The sequence below is a fragment of the Gallus gallus genome, chromosome Z, assembly GCF_016699485.2.
Source record: "Gallus gallus isolate bGalGal1 chromosome Z, bGalGal1.mat.broiler.GRCg7b, whole genome shotgun sequence".
Lineage (NCBI taxonomy): Eukaryota > Metazoa > Chordata > Aves > Galliformes > Phasianidae > Gallus > Gallus gallus.
In genome coordinates, this window is record NC_052572.1 from 32,852,908 (window position 1) to 32,865,085 (window position 12,178).

Sequence of the window (12,178 nt, forward strand, 5' to 3'; positions counted from 1 at the left end):
GTCCCTTCTGTATTGAGGTGCTCAAAACTGAACACAGTACTTGAGGTGTGGCCTCACCAATGCCGAGTACAGGGGCAGGATGACTTCCCTAGTCCTGCTCACCACGCCATTCCTGATGCAAACCAAGATGCCATTGGACACCTGGGCACACTGGGGGCTCATATTCAGCCCACTGTCCATTAGTACACCAAGGTCCCTTTCCATCAGGCAGCTTTCCAGCCACTCCTCCCCAAGCCTGTAGGGTTATTTGGGGTTGTTGTGACCAAAATGCAGGACCTGACACTTGGCCCTATTGAAACTCATACAGTTTGCCTTGGCCCACTGATCCAGTCTATCCAGGTCCCTCTGTAGTGCCCTTCTCCTCTCAGGCAGATCAACACTCCCTCCCAACTTGGTGTCGTCTTCAAACTTACTGAGGGTGAACTCAATCCCCTCATCAAGATCATTAATAAAGATGTTAAATAGAAGTGGCCCCAGTACCGAGCCCTGGGGGACACTGCTCATGACCGGCCGCCAACTCGATTTAACTCCATTGACCACAACTCTTTGGGTCCAGCCATCCAGCCACTGTTTCACCCAGTGGAGCGTACGCCCATCCAAACCATGGGCAGGCAGCTTCTCCACGAGAATGCTGTGGGGGACAGTGTCAAAGGCCTTACTGCAGTCTACGTAGACCACACTGACAGCCTTACCTTCATCCACTAAGTGGGTCACCTTGTCATAGAATGAAAGCTGGTTTGTCAAACAGGACCTACCATTCATAAAACCATGCTGATGGGGCCTGATCCCCTGGCTGACCTTTAATTGGTCCATGATGGCTCCTGAGACTATCCATTCCATAACCTTCTGGGGCACTGAGGTGAGACTGATAAGTTGGTAGCTACCAGGATCATCTTTGCGGCCCTTTCTGAAGATGGCCATCGCATTTGCCAGTCTCCAGTCCGCAGGGACATCCCTGGTTAGCCAGGACTGCCAAAGAATGATGGAGAATGAATGGTTTGGCAACCACATCCACCAACTCCCTCAGCACTCTAGGGTGCAATCCACCTGGCCCCATGGACTTGTGAGTATCCAGATTTCAGAGCATGTCCAAAGCTATGTCATCATGGATCACGCAGGGCTTATTCTGTTCCCCATCCCTATCTACCAGCACAGGGGACTGAGTTCCCAGGGAGTAACAAGACTTACTATTAAAGACTGAGGCAAAGAAGGCATTAAGTACCTCAGCCTTATACTGATCCTTGGTCACCAAGTTGCCCTCGGCATCCAACAAGGGATGAACATTCTCCATAGCCCTTCTCTTGCTGTTGATGTATTTATAAAAATATTTATTGTTATCCTTTACTTTAGTGGCCAAGTTCAGTTCTAGCAGGGCTTTGGCTTTTCTGATTTTCTCCCTGCACAGCTTCACTACATACCTGTAATCACCATAAATAGCTTGCCCACTCTTCCAGAGACCATAAACTTTCCTTTTGCTCTTGAGTTCCAGCCAAAGGTCTCTGTTCAGCCAGTCTGGCCTCCTTGCCTGTTGGCTTGTCCTCCGTGACTTGGGGATGGTCAGCTCCTGCTGACCTTTAAAATAACTTCCTTAAAGTATCCCCAGCCTTCCTGGGCTCCCATGTTCTCCAAAACTACCTCCCATGGGACCCTCTCAACCATGGCCCTAAAGAGGTTAAAATCTGCCCTCCAGAAGTCCAAGGTGGCAGTTCTGCTGACTCCCCTCCATGGTTCCACAAGGAAATCTAGCATCTCATGATCACTATGCCCCAGATGGCCTCCAACCTTTACATCCCCCACAGGACCTTCTCTGTTAAGAAACAGCAGGTCCAGGATTTTGCATCCGCTTGTTGGCTCCTTCACCAGCTGTGTCAGGAAGTTATCTCCCACACACTCTAGGGACCTCCGGGACTGGTCCCTGTCTGCTATATTATAAATCCAGCAGATGTCTGGGAAGTTGAAGTCCCCCACAAGAACAAGGGGGAGAGACCTTGAGACCTCACCCAACTGTCTATAAAGTGTCTTGTCCACCTCTTCATCCTGGTTGGGTGGCCTGTAGCAGACTCCTACGATAATATCAGTCTTATTGGCCTTTGCTTTTATTCTGACCCATAAGCTCTCAACCCTGTCATCACCATCGTTAATTTCCAAACATTCACGTTCTTTCTTAACATAGAGGGCTTATACCATGGCCTTTCCTGCCTTGCCTATCTCTTTTGAAAAGCCGGTAGCCATCCATCACAGCACTCCAGCTGTGCGAGTCATTCCACCACGTTTCCGTGATGGCGACTGTATCATAGCTTCCCGACCACACAATGGTCTCCAGCTCGTCCTGCTTATTACCCATGGTGCGTGCATTTTGCACCAAGTAGGCACTATACAAACTGAGACCCAAGGAAAATTCCTAATTTGTGGTAAAGTCTATAGAGGCTTAACCTTACATTTACAAGGTTTGTGGTACAAAATATAAATAGTTTTTAGTGGCTGATACATAGGTTGCAACAGAAAGTGAACTCTAAAGCTTGACGTAAGATTTCTTATAATTTCTGCAAGGTTTTACTCACGTTGCATGAGTACCTGCAACTTGGGTAAAGTCCATAGAGAATGCTTTCTCATAGCTGTTAACAGATATACTCTTCCTACGGGGATTTCAAATACTGAGGGAAATAACAGGGCATTACTTACCTGTAAAAACTGTATTGTGCATTCTTAGCTGATCTGCTGAAGGGTGAACACAACCACATACCTTGTGACTAATTGCAATTAGCATTATATTTCCTTCTCATTTTTTTAATGTTCTTTTCAAGAAAACCTAGAACAATAATTTGATCAAACAGCAGAAAGCAACTGAGAGCTCACCTGTTTCCATTAATTAAAAAAAAAATAACATTTTTACATTAATTAAGTATGTAAATAAAACCCAGTTTGTTATGACAAAATTAAAGGGTGAAAAGTCATTTATTTACATCAGTGCTGTTAAAATATTGTAGCTATGATGTTAGAAACATATACAACTCAAAATGTCTAAATGGATGAAAATACACATATTTCAGGGTAAAGACACTAAGAAACTTTGCCAGAAAACAGAGCCCCATATGCACTGCAGAACTTTGCCAGTTAACTCATCCACTAACAGTGAAACACATCTTGCTACTTGTCATCCATGTGTACTTCAAAAGAACCTAGAGCATGTAGCTCTCCTTCCTTCACGAACGCTAGAGCTGATTCAGTTAATCTCTGGAATACGTTATGACTATTTTATTTAACTGTGACAGAAAATGCATACTCTGGATTATACAGCAAGCCATCAAATTCCAATCATTTCAAATTCCAAAGTTTCTTAAGTTGGTAACCGCAATTTAAATAAATAAATAAATTTATTTCTTATGCATAGAAATATACAGATCCACATATATACTTATATATGTAATCTGGAGGAAAAGCTACTTGTGAATAAACTGTGAATGTCTTGACCTTTTCTTGTAATAAATAGCTCTTATTTAAAGACAGCATATGCCACTTTCTCTACACTTTAAAGTAGTAAGAGTAAATAAGTAAAATCTTATCAGGTCATCTTTACTAATCATTCATAACCTGCACATTCTGTTTGTTCCCTGCTTCATTCAGTGGACCAGAACCAGACACAATGATCTCAGGTCAGCCTATTCAATTTTGTTTCAAACACAAAGCACTGCCTTGTAGTCTTAAGCAGCAGTATATCTGATTACGGAGAGTAATAGAAGGACCTGTATTAAGCTTTGTAACACCTGCTAGATGTTCTCTCCAGCTAAACAAATTCACATTTCATTTTGTGGGAGTAATAGCGATCTTGGGAGCTACACGACTGTTAGTCAGAAGCTCAGTAACTGGCCCTTCTTAAAGCTGAATTTCAGTGTTATTAAGCAGCATTTGATCTAAAGAAGAGACCCTGCTCCACTTACAAGAACAAAATGGCAACCAGTTTACTTGGTGTTGTAGTTGAACACAGCAGGCAACTCAGCCTGATATTTGCTCACTCTCTCCACTCTCAGTAGGATGGGGAGGAAAAAAAAAAAAAAAAGAAAAACTCATGAGTTGGGTTTAAAGACAATTTACCTTGACATAAAAGGAAGGGAAAGCAATAGTAATTACAAACATATATGTATATATATCAAAACAAGTGATACACATTGCAGTTGCTTACCACCTGCTGAAAGACACCCAGACAATCCCTGAGCAGCAGTTGCCCCCACAAGCCAGCTCACCTGAGTTTATAGTTCAAAATGATGCCAAATGATATGGGACATCCCTTTGGCCACTCTGGGTCAACTGTCCTGGTTCTGCCCCCCCCCAGCTTCTCATGACTCCCAGCCCTCTTGCTAGCATGACAGAAGGACAAGCTGAAATGTGCTTGGCTCTGTACAGCGCTCCTCAACAACTAAAACACTGCTGTGTTAGCAAACTAAAGCCAAACATAGCATCACACTGGCCACTACAGAAAGAACACAACTCTGTCCCAACTGAAACCAGGACGTTTGGGAATCATTACATAGATGAAAAGGGAGTTAAGTTACTTTTGTCCTAAACCACTTCTACTGAAAGCAGAAGGTAAAAAATTAAGGTATATGGCTGTCAAGAACCAAAACATCTGCTTTGAGATTATTATTTTATATGAAAGCAAAAGACAAGGGTAGAAACTGTCAGAGACTTGAATATGCCATAATTTATGGCCCTAAACATTTATAATACTGAACAGAATTTAAATTTTGAAGTGTATAATTTGCTTCTGAAAATGAAACTCAAATTCCAACTTGAGCTTTTTTGAAAACACTAAGAATGGACTCATTTGCATATGCATTCACAAATACTAACATCTAGTCAGTGGACTGTATCTGTGAACTAAAAACCGAAGGGTGAAAAGAATTATACCTCTTAGGCTTAATGGATTCCTTTCAAGAGAAAGAAAGGAATAAAAGGGAGACAAAGTCCATCCAAAAACTCTGGGAAGAAATTCATACTTTTCCTGGCACACAAGGCAGAAATACGTATACTCCTACGGTGTTGACTGCTACACACACATGTGCATTTGTCATTTCCTTGTAATCTATGCAATACAGGTACCTTCAGGTATCACTCCTAATCGAGAACAGAACACACTCACTCTCCCCTATTATTTCATCGTGAGCAGTTGTGCTGCTGAAAAAAAGCATGCAGCTGGGAGCTCTGATGCAGTACCACTCCTATCCATGTCTATTAGTGCTCCCTCTGGTCTGTGAAACAGAATCTGTTGTTACTGTAAAAGTTCTGATCTAAAAGTACAAGAATCCCCATGGTTACACTTCTTATATCTGGTTCATCTAGTCAGTGGCCCAGCATATTCACAGGCTGTCTTGACTTACAGTTTTTAATGCTTTATCCTATGGCTTCTAATAAAATCTGTCACACTCTTGATAACCTGTGTTCTTCTGTGAATGAACGCCAGTAAAAATATGAAGGTGTGTTCTGTGGTTTCACTGAAATAGTTTGCAGAATGCAAAGCCCATGCTGGAGCCACAGTGTCTTTTCACTGCACCTTGCCTGAAACAGTCATATCTTTTCTGGAGCTGATTTCACTTAAGCCCTTTGAAAATAAATAATTCCCAAAAGCACTCAAGATTTCCCTGAGGACTTTGTCAAGCTTCCTGCTTCATAGGTTTCCACTCCTTTGCTGTAAGGCTAATGCATTTTAGGGATGTTTGCTCTGATGCAAAGCTAACTTAGGAGTAAAAATAAACTGCCAGCATTTACAACACTGTTGGAAGGGAAAGAATGCCAAGTGCTAAACTTAAATTACCAGACTTGGTAGCAGATCCTTAATAACCTTCTCTTTTGAAAATTTTTGCTGTCTCAGAGGAAAAGACATTCAGTAAGAGTGCAGTGATAAACATTCAACCACTTAAAAAAGCAACGAAATCCCCAAACCTGCAACAGCCTTACATGAAGGAACAATAATAATCTTATGGGAGAAGATGATGGCACTCCACTTTCAGTCTGATGCATGAAACTAGAAGTGAATCATTGTAATTATTACTGTGTGTTTACTACTCATAAGCCATCTTGCTTATCCTTTGTGAACACTAGGAGCTACATTCAGTTTGTTTCAGATGTGTCCATCTTCAGAAAATTTTTACTAGTGTTTGGATAAACCAATATGATTTTTTTTTCTTTAAATATCTAGAAACAAATTGTATTTCTGCATAGAATTTAACCTGCATGATCAGCAACCTTCTGATTAAAGAATACATCATTATCTTAGCATATCTTCACATATGTAAAATAATTATTTATTTTTCAATTCTGTTCAGTCGACAGGGCATTCACGCTACTGAAATGTTAGTACTTTATAATGCAAATGGAACTGCATAACAGAACTTTACTTTAGATCTATATTGGAAGACAATTTCTTTTTTTTTTTTTCTTTTTTTTTTAAATAACCCAATTTAACATCTCAGAATTTCTCATGTATGTTTTATAAAAATGTATGAGAGACCTAAAAACCATGGAGAGCCATAACTTCGAGCTGGCTCATTTGTTTCCATTTTATTACAGTAGTACATGGTGGGTATCAGGCTCTTCACAGAAAGCAGCACATTAAATCTTTATTCTAATCTGTTTTAACAGAACTATATTAATAGTTTAATACTATTTTGTCGAAGTGATGAAATACTATTCAAATAAGACCAAAGAGAGCACCGAACCCCAGCAGAGACCAATCCTGAAAAAAAGACACCAACAGTATTACTTCAAGCAATCATCAAAAATAATGCTTTCCCTTTCTTGATAGTTCAGCCCTTACATTCTATTTATTTCTCATTCTTCAGATGAACTCCTAACTCTTGCTTAGTCTGAAGGCCACCATGCACATATAAAACACATTGTTTATATTGATATCCTGTATTTTTGACAGACCAAGTTTATATTTGGGGCCCTGTAATGAGGATATTGACAATTTCACAAAAAAACTCTTCTGCAGTTTCTTGAGTATGTCTCAGAAGAAAGCTGAAAGGAAGGAAGTAATACCAGTGGACTACAGCTTTGTGCTATAGCCTAGATATAACAGAAATTAATTCAAGTTCTTTGTAATCTCTGTGTCACAGCACTATCCAATCCTTCTAGCCATGGGGAGGATGAACAGCAAAGATCCAAAATTGTTCAGGATTTGTCTCCTTTTCATTGTCTTCGGAAAAGAAACTTACATACTTCTGCTCTCTCACTAACTGGCTAAGCACGAATTTTATATATTGAAAGCATGTCTATTTCAACTGATTTAAAGAAAACAGGGACTATTACATCATCTGCATGGTTCTGTAAACCAAAATGATGAGACAAAGAACACACAAGTCTATGCTCTATGCTGTCAATAGCGTCTCATTACCAGCCCTCCTTGTCCAGCTATTTTCCCAAACAAATACTTGATACGTCTTAAGTTCTTCTGGCACTTGGGGAGACTGAAGGAGCCTTAAAAGGAAAGAGAAATAAGAACTAAAGCTAAGTTAACTTCTGCAGAACACAGACCTCTTTCTAAATAGTATGAGAAAGACACAGCATCTGCTGTGAATCAGTATTCCAACACAATAAAACAGGAGGCACTTCTTTCAGAGCAGCCCTCATATAGAAATCACTGAAAACTGAAGTGCCCCTGAGGCCTCTACAGAAGTTTCCCACTCTTGGCCTGACACAGATTAACATTGCAAGTACTTGACAGCACAGTATAGTCTTGTGGGAAATAAGAAGGAAGCATTTATCAGTATTTCTTTTCACCACATCTCCTTTGAAATTGTATTTAGGAAACAAAGGTGATTGGAATGGCCCTTGTTACTCTCTTGACCATTCTAATAAGGCTACAAAAAGGGTGCCAACCTTTACTTAGGCCCATGTGCCTTTTCTGTCATCCATGAACTTTCAGAGGCACCTGTTAGATGTAAGAGCAGCATGAAGGTGCAAGAGGTCTTGTGGGAACAATTTTCTGGGACCATTTCTGGTCTCAGTGTTCGATTTCACTGGAAAGATTCTCGATATGCAAGTAAAGTGTTCCAAGATGCCTTGAAATATTCACACGCATAAAGGTGGAATTTCACTGAGATTGCACTTAATTGAGTATGATCATATTTGTATTCTTTGTTTGTTTGTTTGTTTGTTTGTCTCGCTGATGTTTGATGTTCTGAAAATTTTGTGGTTACATTTCTAGACTACAGCTCCTATGTCAAGGCACTGCTTATTTACTGCATTTCTGCAGGATTTTTCCCTTCACACGTGGTCCATTAATCCTGATTAGCAAATGCATAATCTGTCTCTCACTTACTACACAGGTTCCTCTCTGTCACCAATTAAGACAGTTACACCAATTATGACAGTATGCACTGGCATAAAAGTTGGCAAATAGAAGTTGTAGAGGCTACGTATTTAACAGGACTGTGGAAAGCTGTTTTAACTGGAAGCATCCACATATCGATTCGATATCCACTCATTGAATTAACTTTGTTTATTAAGCAATTATTCATATTTTTCAAATACATAACAACCTCCTGTGTTTAGAAGATTTTAGGAAAAGTCTTGCTGCACTTCTCAGGGCTGTTTGCTATTAAATCTTAATTATTGAAAAGACTGCATTCATTACTGGAGACAATGTATAGAGAAACCAAAAGTATGTCTTGTTTGCCTAGTCTTGGACTAGGGTTTGTGTACGGAAGATATGACTGGAGCTGTCAGTCTTTCAAAGAGAGGTAGCATTTTCAGGAGGTTAAGTTTTATAATGAAAAATTTGGGTGTTCTCTAGATCAAATCAGCCTACTGGTAAGGCAATTTTAGAAGTCTAAATATTAATGATCACTAAAACAGTGTTTTGTTGTGTCTGTTTTATCATGTTGTGTTTCATATCATTGTTAAGCTTTGCAAGACAAATATTCATTATTTTTAAGCTCAGTTCTTTGTGTGTGTGTTTGTGGAAAGGATTGATCTTAAAAGGTTTTATTTTTAGAATGTGCTTTTTGAACAATTTGATTTACTGTATAACACATAAATTCATTCATTACTGGTACAAATTCTTAAATGTAGAATTTAAGATGCTTAGCTGGAGATGAAAGTAACACTTTAGCCTCTGTGTTTTTTTCTTAAAAAATTCCTTTTGAATTGTTCTCTTATTCCCCATAACATGCCTCATTCCCATGCCTTTGTGTGTTACAGGTTTTCATGATTCAAGGGTTAAAAAGTCAACCTGAGGTCTATAAATCAGAAGACAGTTTTACTTATCAGAGTGCTGTTTTTCACCTCAATAGACTGTTGGTTCTGTTACTGGTGCCAGGCTCTGCCTTATCACTTAGCCATCAGCCCTGCATAGTGGAATGCTCTTTATTTGGATTATTTACTTCTACTATAAACAAAGATTAGAGCAAAAATTTCAACTGCGGGGCCCAACACTGCCAAACAGTTGCTGGAAAATCACTGTCATGTGTTGTATAAAGTTGCTTGCTTTTCAAAACCACAACTGGTAATCAGTACTGTAGTATTTCACACATGGTAAGAATGATGAGTAAATGACCCGGACTTTTATGCCTCTAAAACCTTTTTCTAAAATTGAGAAGTCAGTTATCAAATGTAACACCAGGTGAACGTCATATATGAGGGCTGCTCTGAAAGTAATGCCTCCTATTTTGTGGTGCTAGCCCACAACATCAGAGGCAGATGGTGGTATGGCAGTAGAGGTTGAACCTTCATGCCAACGTTCCGTTCCATGTTGTTGCCATGCAAAAGACAGCAGCAGAGGGGCAGTCTGACACAGCAGCATCTGACATGGAAGTACGTATGAAGCAGAAGTGTGTAATGGAATTCCTCCATGCAAAAAAATTGCACCCATTGATATCCATCTGTGCTTGCTTAACGCTTATGGAGACCAAACAGTGCATGTGAGCACAGTGAGGCAGTAGGTGGTGCATTTCAGCAGAGGCAACAGCAACAGTGTGTTACCCCCACTGGTGCAGATTTTTTGTGAGTGTAGCATGCAGGCTTTTGCTCATGGCTGGCAAAAATTCATGGCTAACGGTGGTGACTATATCAAAAAATAGTGTTTTGTAGCAGAGAATTTGCTCTATCACATGGTGTTCATGTGTTGTTTGTATCTATTATACTTTCCATGGAAATAAATAAGAGGACATACTTTTGGAGTGATCTACGTGGTTCATTAATCTGTTCAGGAGACTCTTATTCACAGAATTTTAAATACAAATACTTCATATTTTAGAACATTATATCAATGATCATTAATATTTAAACTACTAAAATTTCCTGACTAATATGTTGACCAACCAAAATGATATCTGGATAATATCCAGATTTTCAATTACAAAACTTAACCACCTGAAAATGCTGTGTCCCTTTTAAGGATGTTTGTTGTTAGCTTTTTGAGTATCTGTGTATGAATGTTCTTCTACGAAATATAAAAAGTTAATCCTCCTGACAATTTTCCTTTTCTGAGGAGAGGAAAAGGGAGATTTTGACTCTTTATGGTTTTCTTGGAAGAATCAGAAACTATTAAATTCTTTGTAATACGGTCTGTCGTATGTGATTTTGATTATGCATAACATATAAATATGCACTGTTATTGTCTCCCAAAAGTCAGCAAGGCACAGCTAAACATAATACCTTCTCTCTTTTTCATTCAATGAAATTAAAAATATAGTCATTAGTAAGGCAATGCACATAAAGCCTTTCAAGTCCACGAACCTGGCTGTTATAGAAAGAATTTCATTAAATAACTTAATTTTACATCACAATAAGAAAGCTCTTTCACTACAGAGGGATGATTAAGTTGTATGTCCACATGCTTAAAACACTGCAAGACAAGATAATGTATCTCTGAAGATACAGACCTTCTCTGGACTTGTAATTTCATCCATTATGTACAGAACTAACACTCAAAGCCTGTAGGACACTAGCTTCTACATTCCAAGCAAGGAAGAAAGTAAGACAGAATGATTCGACCAAGATGATATGCTGTTTCAAAAAAGTGCAAATTATTTTCATAGGGAAAGCTTTCTGCTTTCGTGTCTGATATCTCAAAACCTCAATTTTCAATTATTTTTAAACCATCAAAAAAAAAAAAAAAAAAAAAAAAAAAAGTACTGTTGGAGAGCCCAGAACCACATAGAATTTTAGTATACCCATTTAACTATACATGAGTGAACAAAGTACTTCAGTACCTGAAAAATTTGCTACTATACTGAGTGATTAAGTAACATCTCATTTTTCTGTCAGAAATCATAGTAAAGGCATTATAGTATAACAGCACAAATTCCACTGGAACAGAAATATTGCTGTTTACCTAAAATTGAACCTCCTGCTGCCTTTCTTTAAGCAAAAAATTAGAGGAGTCCTGAAAGCAACCTGACAATTTTTTTGTAGTGATTGTAATTAAATAGTCCAGCAACAATGACAGGAAAAAAAAAAGGAAAGAAGGAAGGGAGGGAGGAAGGGAAGAGAGAAAGAGTGAGAGGGACATGAAGAATGGGGAAAAAAGATAAAGAGTATAAAGAGAGAAAACTGAAAAACAGTGGTACTCAGATGATGTAAAGTAAAAGGACAGTTTATGCCCACTACTTTGGAAGAAATTGTTCAGGAACAGTTCATCCACATGAAAGTGTGAGTCATACAATGCTGCCAAGGTCAGTGAGACCTCTGGTGATCAAGTCAGCAAGTACCAGCCATACAAGCTAGACTGTCTTGGAAGTATAGACCCTACAGATCCTTTTATTTACATATAACAAGGAACACCCAACTTGTTTTGTTATAATACTTCTACTATACTGCTTCCTTATTATTCTCCTAAACAAAAACAACTCCCACATGAAAATGGTATCAAAGACTTATCATGACATTATGAAATAAAACATACGAGCTCTCACTCTCGGCTGATACAAACAAGAATAGTTGTAACTTCGAAAGTGATCACAAAATAAAGACCTCGTAATCTTCAGATAAGCATTTGTTTCATTTACCTTCTCTGAGCCTGTTTGTGCCAAGCTTCTTGCCCAAGCCACCAGGCTGATTAGCAGTCAAAGCAGTAGTAAAATGCTGAGAATCAACAGTTAGCTGATTTCTCATGATTGCTTGAAGTTCCCTGTACCACTTGCAGAAACCAGATGTAATATTGTCAAGGTGGGATGTAAAC

The 12,178-nt window shown here is 39.0% G+C and overlaps 1 protein-coding gene across 13 annotated transcripts in view; it reads right to left on the reverse strand.

Annotated features, from left to right (window-relative positions):
- The window catches only part of BNC2 (basonuclin 2), a 372,426-nt gene that overhangs the window by 87,654 nt on the left and 272,594 nt on the right, over positions 1 to 12,178 (reverse strand). The gene's annotated exons all lie outside the window — the stretch shown is intronic.